Here is a 12,360-nt window from a genome sequence, read left to right on the forward strand (position 1 = left end):
ATCCTTAAAGTTGTCGAATGCTGAATCAAACTTCTGCCCAAAATTTCTTGTGTCGACTGTGTGCAAGGCACGGTACCTGGATCTTTAGTGGAGGAGAGACTATGGGTACGTTGCTTATGGGGAAGGCTTTCAGTTAAACCTGAAGGCTACCTGTAATTTACTTGTGATCCAGGTTAACTTTTCTGAGCCTCACTTTGTTTCTCTGAATGGGGAGGATGATGCCTACCTGACTGCGTGCTGTTGAGTAAATGAGCTATGTAAACCATTTGGTACAGTTTTGGCGTATGGCAGTCTGTCAACTAAATATTAATTTCCGTGTCCTTCCTCTTCATCTTCTCAGAAGTTGACAAGTATATGTTGACTGAGCAGGTATTGTGTGTTCAGTGAGAGATGAAGACAGATTTTTCTGTTTTATGTCTGAGACGTTGGGACCGCGAAGGTTCAGGCTACTGCCCCAAGCTGACTTACTCTCTATTCTCTGCACAGGTTTAAGAGTCAGTGCAGTAAGTTAAGTTTGTTAGATGCGTATTTGCTCAGCTCCAGGCGTCCACTTAGAGGTGGATTACAAACAGATAATGCAGGGGGCTTTGGAGACCTGGTCTAATCCTCTCAGCTTCGTAAGACTTTCAGGAAAGTTAGACCAAGAGGAGATTCTTCCTCTCAACGGCTGATGCAGCAGGATCCCTTACATCCTCTCCTCCACCTCAAGAGTGAAGTTTCTTTTATTTCTTGTCATGGAATGAGAACAACTTGCTAGGACTTGTATTTTCTGTAGCAGGTCTTTTTCTGCCTGGTATCTAGTCATTTTAATAGAACCTTAACTTAATTCTAGCTTTAAATACTTTTTCAGGCTCCCTTTCATCTAGCAGCAGCCTTTTGACACAATTATAGCCCATAAGAAGAAAGGTGAAGTTGCTACTGGGGCTTCTAGGAGAGTGTTCAGGTGAACATGTTCTGTAGACTAGAGCTCATCCTTGCCCTACCCCTGTCTTTCTTCCTGGAGGAATATGATGCCAGTGGTGGGGCAGCCACAGCTCAGTCATGAAGCAACAGATAGAACAAAGGCCTATAAATACAAAGATGGTGGACCAGAACAGTTGAAAGAGACTGGATCCTTTATGGCATAATTAGCCACCATTTAAGTCCCAAGTGACTGCTGTAAGTCTTCTTTGATGTCCAATTCTTTTTTAAGCCAGGAAGTCTTCCTGACGCAACTGCTTCTACACTGCTATCCAACCCTGCAGCTCATATCGCTAATGCGCATGTCTCAGACTTCCAGGAATCTTTTAGAGTAATGTGATCATCTCACTTGGCACACTGAGGTGTACATTATTAGTGAAATATACCTTGATTATTAAGACAGATTGTACATTTTACTGTGATAGACACTAAAGTAGGATTCATCAAAGATTGACTAACATGGACAAAACCATTTTAAAATGTAATGAACATTCAAGAGATTGAAATATGACTGTAAAGATGATAACAGTATCTGACAGAAATGATTTTTTTATTATTTTGCTTTGAGTTCAGTTCAGTAGCTCAGTTGTGTCCAACTCTTTGCAACCCCATGAATCGCAGCACGCCAGGCCTCCCTGTCCATCACCAACTCCCGGAGTTCACCCAGACTCACATCCATCGAGTCAGTGATGCCATCCAGCCATCTCATCCTCTGTCATCCCCTTCTCCTCCTGCCCCCAATCCCTCCCAGCATCAGAGTCTTTTCCAATGAGTCAACTCTTCCCATGAGGTGGCCAAAGTACTGGAGTTTCAGCTTTAGTATCATTCCTTCCAAAGAAATCCCATTCAGTCCTTCAGAATGGACTGGTTGGATCTCCTTGCAGTCCAAGGGACTCTCAAGAGTCTTCTCCAACACCACAGTTCAAAAGCATCAATTCTTCAGCACTCAGCCTTCTTCACAGTCCAACTCTCACATCCATACATGACCACAGGAAAAACCATAGCCTTGACTAGATGGACCTTTGTTGGCAAAGTGATGTCTCTGCTTTTCAATATGCTATCTAGGTTGGACATAACTTTCCTTCCAAGGAGTAAGTGTCTTTTAATTTCATGGCTGCAGTCACCATCTGCAGTGATTTTGGAGCCCAGAAAAATAAAGTCTGACACTGTTTCCACTGTTTCCCCATCTATTCCCCATGAAGTGATGGGATCGGATGCCATGATCTTCATTTTCTGAATGCTGAGCTTTAAGCCAACTTTTTCACTCTCCACTTTCACTTTCATCAAGAGGCTTTTTAGTTTCTCTTCACTTTCTGCCATAAGGGTGGTGTCATCTGCATATCTGAGGTTATTGATATTTCTCCCGGCAATCTTGATTCCAGCTTGTGTTTCTTCCAGTCCAGCGTTTCTCATGATGTACTCTGCATAGAAGTTAAATAAGCAGGGTAACAATATACAGCCTTGACGTACTCCTTTTCCTATTTGGAACCAGTCTGTTGTTCCATGTCCAGTTCTAACTGTTGCTTCCTGACCTGCATACAAATTTCTCAAGAGGCAGGTATTCCCATCTGTTTCAGAATCTTCCATAGTTTATTGTGATGCACACAGTCAAAGACTTTGGCATAGTCAATAAAGCAGAAATAAATGTTTTTCTGGAACTCTCTTGCTTTTTCCATGATCCAGCAGATGTTGGCAGTTTGATCTCTGGTTCCTCTGCCTTTTCTAAAACCAGCTTGAACATCAGGAAGTTCACGGTTCAAATATTGCTGAAGCCTGGCCTGGAGAATTTTGAGCATTACTTTACTAGCATGTGAGATGAGTGCATTTGTGTGGTAGTTTTAGCATTCTTTGGCATTGCCTTTCTTTGGGATTGGAATGAAAACTGACCTTTTCCAGTGCTGTGGCCACTGCTGAGTTTTCCAAATTTGCTGGCATATTGAGTGCAGCACTTTCACAGCATCATCTTTCAGGATTTGAAATAGATCAACTGGAATTCCATCACCTCCAGTACCTTTGTTTATAGTGATGCTTTCTAAGGCCCACTTGGCTTCATATTCCAGGATGTCTGGCCCTAGGTCAGTGATCACACCATCGTGATTATCTGGGTCGTGAAGATCTTTTTTGTACAGTTCTTCTGTGTATTCTTGCCACCTCTTCTTAATATCTTCTGCTTCTCTTAGGTCCATACCATTTCTGTCCTTTATCGAGCCCATCTTTGCATAAAATGTACAGCCACCTAAATTAAATACCTGAAAATGCTTTTGATGCTGTTGAACTTGGCCACAATAAAAGCAGTATGTAAATATGATCCCATTTTTGTTAATTATGTGTATATGTGTATAGAACAATGTATGAAAGGTTCAGTTCAGTCACTCAGTCGTGTCCAGCTCTTTGCGACCCCATGGACTGGACTGCAGCACGCCAGGCTTCCCTGTCCATCACCAACTCCCAGAGCTTGCTCAAACTCATGTCCACAGCTTTGGTGATGCCATCCAACCATCTCGTCCTCTGTCATCCCCTTTTCCTGCCTTCAGTCTTGCCCAGCATCGGGGTCTTTACCATGAGTTAGTTCTTCACATCAGGTGGCCAAAGTATTGGAGCTTCAGCTTCAGCATCAGTCCTTCCAATGAATATTCAGGACAGATTTCCCTTAGGATTGACTGGTTGGATCTCCTTGCTGTCCAAGGGACTCTCAAGAGTCTTCTCCAACACCACAGTTCAAAAGCATCAATTCTTTGACATTCAGCTTTCTTTATCGTCCAGTTCTCACATCCATATATGACTACTGGAAAAACCATAGCTTTGACTATATGGACTGTTGCTGGCAAAGTAATACCTCTGCTTTTTAATATGCTATGTTTCTCATAGCTTTTCTTCCAAGGAGCAAGCATCTTTTAGTTTCATGGCTGCAGTCACCATCTGCAGTGATTTTGGAGCCCGGAGGGTTCAGGATGGGGAACACATGAGAAATAAAGGATTTTTTTAATTAAAAAAAAAAAAAAAGAAAAGAAAGTCTGTCACTGTTTCCATTGTTTCCCCCATCTGTTTGCCATGAAGTGATGGGACCAGATGCCATGATCTTAGTTTTCTGAATGTTGAGTTTCAAGACAGCTTTTTCCCTCTCCTCTTTCACTTTCATCCAGAGGCTCTTCATTTCCTCTTCACTTTCTGCTGTAAGGGTGGTGTCCTCTGTATATCTGAGGTTATTGATATTTTCTCCTGACAATCTTGATTCCACCTTGTGCTTCATCCAGCCCGGCATTTTGCATGATGTACTCTGCATAGAAGTTAAATAAGCAGGGTGACAATATATAGCCTTGTTGTACTCCTTTCCCAGTTTGGAATGTCTGTTGTTCCATGTCTGGTTCTAACTGTTGCTTCTTGACCTGCATACAGATTTCTCAGGAGGCAGTTAAGGTAGTCTGGCATTCCCATCTCTTTACGAATTTTCCACAGATCGCTGTGATCCACACAGTCAAAAGCTTTGGCATAGTCATTAAAGCAGAAGTAGATGTTTTTCTGGAAGTCTCTTGCTTTTTCGATGATCAAATGAATGTTGGCAATTTGATCTCTGGTTCCTCTGCCTTTTTTAAAAATCCAGCTTGAACATCTGGAAGTTCTTGGTTCACATACTGTTGAAGCCTCACTTGGAGAATTTTGAGCATTACTTTGCTAGCATGTGAGATAAGTGAAATTGTGCAGTAGTTTGAACATTCCTTGGCATTGCCTTTCTTTGGGATTGGAATGAAAACTGACCTCTTTCAGTCCTTTGGCCACTGCTGAGGTTTCCAAATTTGCTGTCATATTAAGTACAGCACTTTCACAGCATCATGTTTTAGGTCTTGAAATAGCTCAGCTGGAATTTCATCACCTCCACTAGCTTTGTTTGTAGTGATGCTTTCTAAGGCCCACTTGACTTCAGACTCCAGGATGCCTGGCTCTAAGTGAGTGATCACCGTCGTGGTTATCTGGGTCATTAAGATCTCTTTTTTACAGTTCTTCTGTGTATTCTTGCCATCTCTTCTTAAAATCTTCTGCTTCTGTTAGGTCCATACTGTTTCTGTCCTTTATTGTGCCCATCTTTGCATGAAATATTTCCTTGGTGTCTCTAATTTTCTTGAAGAGATATCTAGTCCTTCCCATTCTATTGTTTTCCTCTATTTCTTTTCATTGATCAGTAAAGGTTAGTCCCCAGAATATTGATTGGTGGTGTTTAACTTGGTATTTGGAATAGGAAAAATAGTTAGCATGGAATGTATACAAATCAGCAGTTACTTAGAGGCCGCTATGAGCTGTTTGTTCCTTGTCCATGTTGCAGATATGAAAGGGAAATGTGAAAGAACTACACATTTCAGTTACCATTTGCTAAAGACAGTGTGCAGTGAGAGTGTTTACGTACTACTCGTTATTCAGTTGCTAGGTCATGTCAGCCTCTTTGCAACGCCATGGACTGCAGTACACCAGGCTCCTCTGTCCTCCACTATCTCCCAGAGTTTGCTCAAATTCACGTCTATTGAGTCAGTGATCCCATCTAACCATCCCATCCTCTGCCGCCCCCATCTCCTTTTGCCTTCTTCGATCTTTCCCAGTGTCACTGTCTTTCCCAGTGAGTCAGCTCTTCAAATCAAGTGGCCCAAGTATTAGAGCTTCAGTTTCAGCAACAGTCTTTCCAATGAATGGTCAGGGTTTATTTCCTTTAGGATTAACTGATTTGATCTCCTTGCAATCCAAGGGACTCTCAAGAGTCTTCTCTAGCACATTCGAAAGCATCAGTTTTTCGGCACACCACCTTCTTTATGGTCCAACTCTCACATCCATACATGACTACTGGAAAAACCATAACTTTGACTGGACAGGCCTTTGTCAGCAAAGTGATGTGTCTGCTTTTTAATAGTCTTTCTAAGGTTTGTCATAGCTTTTCTTCCAAGGAACAAGCGTCTTCTAATTTCAGGACTGCAGTCACTGTCTTCAGTGATTTTTGGAGCCCAAGAAAGTAAAACCTGTCATTGTTTCCACTTTTTCCCCTTCTATTTGCCATGAAGTGATGGGACTGGATTCCATGGTCTTAATTTTTTTTCAGTGTTGAGTTTTAAGCCAGCTTTTTCACTCTCATTGACCCTCATCAAGAGGCTCTTCAGTTCCTCTTTGCTTTCTGCCACTAGAGTGGTTCTTGTGCTTAGTTGCTCAGTCGTTTCCAACTCTTTGCAACCCCTAGGCTGTAGCCTGCCAGGCTCCTGTGTCCCTGTGGATTCTCCAGGCAAGAATACTGCAGTAGGTTGCCATGCCCTCCTCCAGGGGATCTTCTGAACCCAGGTCTCCTGCTTTGCACGCGGATTCTTTACCTGCTGAGACTTTAGAGTGATATCATCTGCATATCTGAGGTTGTTGATATTTCTCCTGGCAGTCTTGATTCCAGCGTGTGATTCATCCTGCCTGGCATTTTGAATGATGTACTCTGCATAGAAGTTAAATAAGCTAGGTGACAGTATACAGCCTTGTCATACTTCTTTCCCAAATTTGAGCCAGTCAGTTTTTCCACTTTCAGGTGCTTAGGGTGGGATACTAATAGGTAATACTGGATTTGTGATTTGTTAAAACCAAATCCACCTTAACAATATTAACTGTTTGTTCAATAGACATAACCTTAGTAATTAGTTCAGTAATTCAGGGTGATTTCTGCCCATGGAGTAATTTTCTTTGTTGACAAGCAAAACACTTAAAATTATTTGCAAGTAATAAAATTAATTTCCAGTATTTGTGAGATATTTACTTCCAATTCTTTTCATTGAGAAGGAGGTCAGCTTGAGAAGCTTATATGGACTCCTGTGAGATTCCACTTTCTTTTAAAATTTTAAAGAAAAGTGCTTATTAACCAAGTTTTTCTTACTTGGAATACCTTTCTGGAAGTTAAAATACTTTATGATGTTGAATAATGTAGTTTTCAGTGTTTTGGTTTTTTATTTTTGATAACCCTCTTGGGAGGAAAGTTAAGTGATGATCTTGCAGTTACAGATTTCAAAAATGGTATTGGCCATCTGGCTTCTGATTCCTTCTATTTCTACTTATACCAGACTTGTCTTTTTCCTTAAGATGCTGTGCCATAAAGCATCTAATCAAATCTCAATCAAATTTATTGTTTAAAAACAAGTGAAATCCTACACTTGAAGCCTAGGAAAATTAGCTCATTTCAACATTGCACTTTCAAAATCTTAATTGGCTCCAGATGTTTGATTATAAGCCATATTGTAGACAAAGGAAGGAAGAAAACCATACATGCATTAAATGCCAAATGGGTGATTTGAGTGATGGGTCATTTAATGAATTTTCAGAACAGCCCTGAGAGGTATTGAGGGCAGTAAAGCTCAGAAAGCCTAAGTGTCTTGCCCAAAGTCACACAGCTGCGGCTGCTGCTAAGTCGCTTCAGTCGTGTTCAACTCTGCGACCCCAGAGATGGCAGCCCACCAGGCTCCCCTGTCCCTGGGATTCTCCAGGCAAGAACACTGGAGTGGGTTGCCATTTCCTTCTCCAGTGCATGAAAGTGAAAAGTGAAAGTGAAGTCACTCAGTCATGTCCGACTCCTAGCGACCCCATGGACTACAGCCCACCAGGCTCCTCCGTCCATGGGATTTTCCAGGCAAGAGTACTGGAGTGGGGTGCCGTTGCCTTCTCCCTATATGCAGCCATCCAAGTCCAAATCCCAATAACCTGGCAGTTGTTTCACAACTGCGTACCTTTCCTCTGGCATTTAGGCTCTCACTTCTCAGAGCTCTTTCGCCAATTTCCTCTCCTCAAAATCACAACTATCTAATTCTATTGGCCAGGCTTCCCAGGTGACACTAGTGGTAAAGAATCTGTCTGCCAATACAGGAGAAGTAAGACATGTGGGCTCAATCCCTGGGTCGGGAAAATCCCCTGGAGGAGCACGTGGCAACCCACTCCAGTATTCTCGCCTGGGAAATTCCATGGACAGAGGAGCTTGGCGAGCTACAGTCCTTGGGGTCACAAAGAGTCAGACATGACTGAGCACACACACATACACATAACTGTGTTGGCTTATTTATCAAATGTTTATAAATGTTTTTTGCTAAACACAAATATAGCTTAACTGAGTTTGGGATTATTAACTTTGCTATACTACATTCAAATAACTTTAAGAATAATTACTAAAGTGAACATGGAGAGTAGTCATTGGCCTAACTCGGGGATTCTTAATTTGAGTCTAGAGATGTACCCTGAATTATCTGTAGTACTGTGTACACGTTCATTTATTCAGAGGGAGAGTCCACAGTTTTTATCAGCTTCTTGAAGGGGCCCTTTGTAACGTCTTTCAGAAACACCACAAAATTTAGTCTTCATTGTAAGGTTTTTTCAATTAAAGGAAATGGCTTATTGAGCCAATTACACAGTTATTGCCTCAAGGGCCCCAAACACTCTTCATTGACTGTTTTAAGATAATAGAAGTGTGCATGCTCGGCACGCCTTATTTTTCCTTTTCCAGCTCTCATCATATTAAGCTTTGTCAGCAAAGCGCACTGGAGGGACACTGGAGGAAGAAGAGATTTCTCTACCTGTGTAGTGTAGTATGCTCCTTTAGACAGGCTCTTCAGCGTGTGTGGCTTCTGAAGCCCTCAATCCCAGCAATGTCCTGTGGCCAGCAGTGTGTAGCATATCCCATGAATAGCTTCTCCAGGAGCCTTTGCAGGCAACAGCCATGAGCAGCTGTCCCTGGAACCCCATCAAATGGCTTCACATGGAGCACCACCAGTACAAAGCTGTCCTTGAACAGCTTCCTGTCAGACCCCTTAGGCAGCTTTGCATCCTCAGCAGACTTCTCTGTGAAATGAGCCACAGTTACTGCTCTTCTTCAGGAGAGTCTATCTCAGCCCTAAGGGCAGTAGATGATCACTATATCTGATTTTCCTGTAATCTTTAGAATTCTCTTAATTCCTTACTAGCCATCTCCTTATCAGTTCAATTCCCTGTTATAAGTGGTGATTCTTTATATTTAACCTTCTGTGTTCAAAATATTGTTTGATTTCTGTCCCTTGAATGGACCCTAACTGATACAGAATTGATATCAGTAGTGATCCCAGGAGATAAACACACAAAGAATTTGAGGGTTGCTTTGGTCAGGTCCTTTGGCTGGGCTCCTCCCTGTTGAGAAGTAAGATGAGGGCATTACAAATAACCAGACTTTCAACTGTGGTTAATCTTGAAGCAAATGATTGCCCAAATAGTTGCTACACTTGACTGTTAATGGCAGTTAATATGTCTGTAAGGACAATGATATGGGATAGTCTTCTGAGTGTCCTTTAGCACTTACAGAAAGAAAATGACAAGCTCATGTCTTTCAACTCTCAGGGCAAGTCACAGTCTAAGACCAGAAAGCCTCTATGATAACTATAAAAGAATCTTTTGGTTCTTTCAGACATAGGGGTGATATTGTAAAAAATCAAGCACAAAATTTTATTTTAAGGATCGCTGAATTGTAGTGATAGTTGTACTCATGGTCCCATCAAATTTTTCACATGACAAATCAGTGGTTACCAGTGGGGGATGGGGGGGTGGGAGGTACAAACTATTGGCTAAAGATCAGCTACAGGGATGTGTAGTACAGTATGGGGAATATAGCCAATATTTGGTAATAACTGTAAATGGAGTGTAAACTTTAAAAATTGTATAAAAAATTTAAAAAGGTAAAAACAGAAAAAAATGAACAAAGAAGAAAGACCAGGAATACAGAGCAAAACAAAATATACTGGGCAAAAAGAAAAAGGGTACCAAGAAAGAGAAAGAAAAACCAAAGTGGATTTTTTTAATGTTATTATTATCTCATTATTCTTATTACTAAAATAAAGTGGCTAATTTTTAAATGTTTACATAAAAGTTAAAGCAATGGGAAACAACAGGATTCTGAAAATTGGCATGGGGCAGCTGCTTTATTAGAGATAAAGCTTTGCTGTGCCTTAAAGCACACAGATAAAGAAGTGCGCTTTGCTGACATCTTGAAACTACAAGTCACTCTAAGCTCCCTGTATTCAAGAAAGACATTTGCCCTCTGGAGACTAGCCTTCCTTTGCTTAAAAACCCTGTGATAACTTTACCTGGGGAAGAGGTCTTAATGGGGCCTCTTATTCTCCACAAGCGAAGAGGACAATGGCACCCCACTCCAGTGTTCTTGCCTGGAGAATCCCAGGGATGGCGGAGCCTGGTGGGCGCCATCTATGGGGTCACACAGAGTCGGACACGACTGAAGCGACTTAGCAGCAGCAGCAGCAGCATTCTCCACAAGACACACCATAACCACCCCCTATTGCCCCTAGACCTATAACAGGTTAGATCTCAGCCTGCTCCATGGGGACAGGAACACACATTGACCCAGGAAGAAATAGCTTACACACCAAAGTAATTGCAAGACTTAACTAATCTAGATCAGTAGAAACAGGAAGTATATCCTAAGGGTGTTAGACCTCAGAGGTTGAAATATAACACTAGATTAAGCCAGATTTTGGATATAAGTGCACTTTGTAGAGATTCCAGGTTTAATGTGTTAGTTCATGAAGCCGAAGGGAGCTCTCACAGTTTACTGATTGGATGACTGAAACCTGGACTCAAACTCAACCTACATTTAATGCAGCTGAGATACCACAGCCACCTACATCATGTAAATAAAGGAATCCAAGGGCCTAGGAAGATAGGAATGTTAACCTGTATCATGTGTTACCTGCACACCCACCTGCCCCCTTCAGCGTTCCATTAGAAGGCCCAGAAGATGCTCACTTCTCTAAGGCATTGAGAAATGCATGAGTGAGGGGAGCCCCCACCTCCTTGTAAAGCTCTCTGTTGCTCTTTTTGTAGACCTGGCCTGACTAAAGGAGACACTGCCACTGAGATGAATTCACTAGGCATAGTGCTATTTGGAAGACCCTCCCCTGAAAGGATGAGGATCTGTTTTGTAGGATTAGAGACCCCTGTATGCAGATGAATACCAATTCTTAGCTCAACTGCAAAAATATTTACTGTTCACCCTTTGCAGTAATATTTGTGTTACTCACTATTATAAAGGACACAAGAAATGGTAAGATGTACTTGCCTGCAAGGAGTTTACAACTTAAAAGAAAGTAAGACACTCACAAATAACTGTAAAACAAAACAGAGTAAGAGAAGTAGGCCCTTCTACAACCCAGCCAGTTTATTTCTCAACCAAAAAAGAGGGGGGAAAGTGAGGAAGAGTTTATGATCTGCTGTATTAAAGTGGGCTGAGGGCAAGAGGTAAACAGTAATTTGACATGATTCTTCCTTTCCTCAGCTTTTCCCAACTTTTTCTCACATTTCCTGCAGCTTATATGTTCAGTAAAACCAATCCACTGCCTTTCCTCAGGCCTAGCTGAGACTGTAAGTTCAGAGAGGCCCAGCTATGCCCCAGGAGGTAAGATGGACCTCACTGCCAGGCATGCATGTCCACTTCCCCCTTATTAAGGCCTGTTTTTCACTGTGCCATTAAGGACAACCTCATCCTTTTTCATCATCCTCTCTACCATCCCTCCCATTTCACTTCCAGCAACTACAGCAATTTCTCTATTTTGGTAGTGGTATCCCAAGCAGTTGTGTTAAGATTCTGAGGCCAGATCTGGGATCAGCAGGATAACTGATTTAACTGACATGGATAAGGAAAGGGAATGACAGCTAGGTCAAGTACTTCAATTACTGTGTGCTGGAAACCCACTTCATTCATTCAAAGTATTTCACATTGCAGAGGTTTTGTACTTTTTGTCTTATCTTGAAAAATGTTTCCAAAAACATGCATAGCAGTTTTTAAATAGTTTCATAATTGGTCAATAGAAAAGGTCAAAGTTCTTGAGAAAAATCTTGTCTGAGTTCACTTTTCTTTTTCTCCTTCTTAGTTTCTTTCTTTGTGTCATGACTCCCTAGGGTTTGTAAACAAGGCCGAGTCTTTGAAAGAGCAAACTAGCTTTGACTAAGACAATTTGTTGAATTCCAGGTTTTAGAGAGTAATAAGACAGTTTCTTGAGTATAGTCTTTGTAACGCTCATTCTTAAAGAATGCAGGATTTTATCTCCCTGAAAGAATTTATGTTTCACAACTTTGATGTTGCCCAGTACAAAATGCTCAGCTCTGTTGCAAGAATTTGTAACTAAGGTCACTCCAGAATGAGGACAGCAAATTAATCGAGTGGGGTATGCTTGATGCATTTATATAGTGATCTCTTTAGTGATCTCTTTGAATCCGTTCAAGATAAACCCTGAGGCCTCACTTTCAAACTTTCCCTGTCCCGTCCTTAGACGGTTTGTGCTTCCATGTGAAATTTGTTGTGCTTACCATGTGATAATTATCTCTTGATAAATCTGTGAGCTCCCTGAGGCTAGATATTATGCCTTA

Source organism: Bos indicus x Bos taurus, chromosome 4, assembly GCF_003369695.1.
Source record: "Bos indicus x Bos taurus breed Angus x Brahman F1 hybrid chromosome 4, Bos_hybrid_MaternalHap_v2.0, whole genome shotgun sequence".
NCBI lineage: Eukaryota > Metazoa > Chordata > Mammalia > Artiodactyla > Bovidae > Bos > Bos indicus x Bos taurus.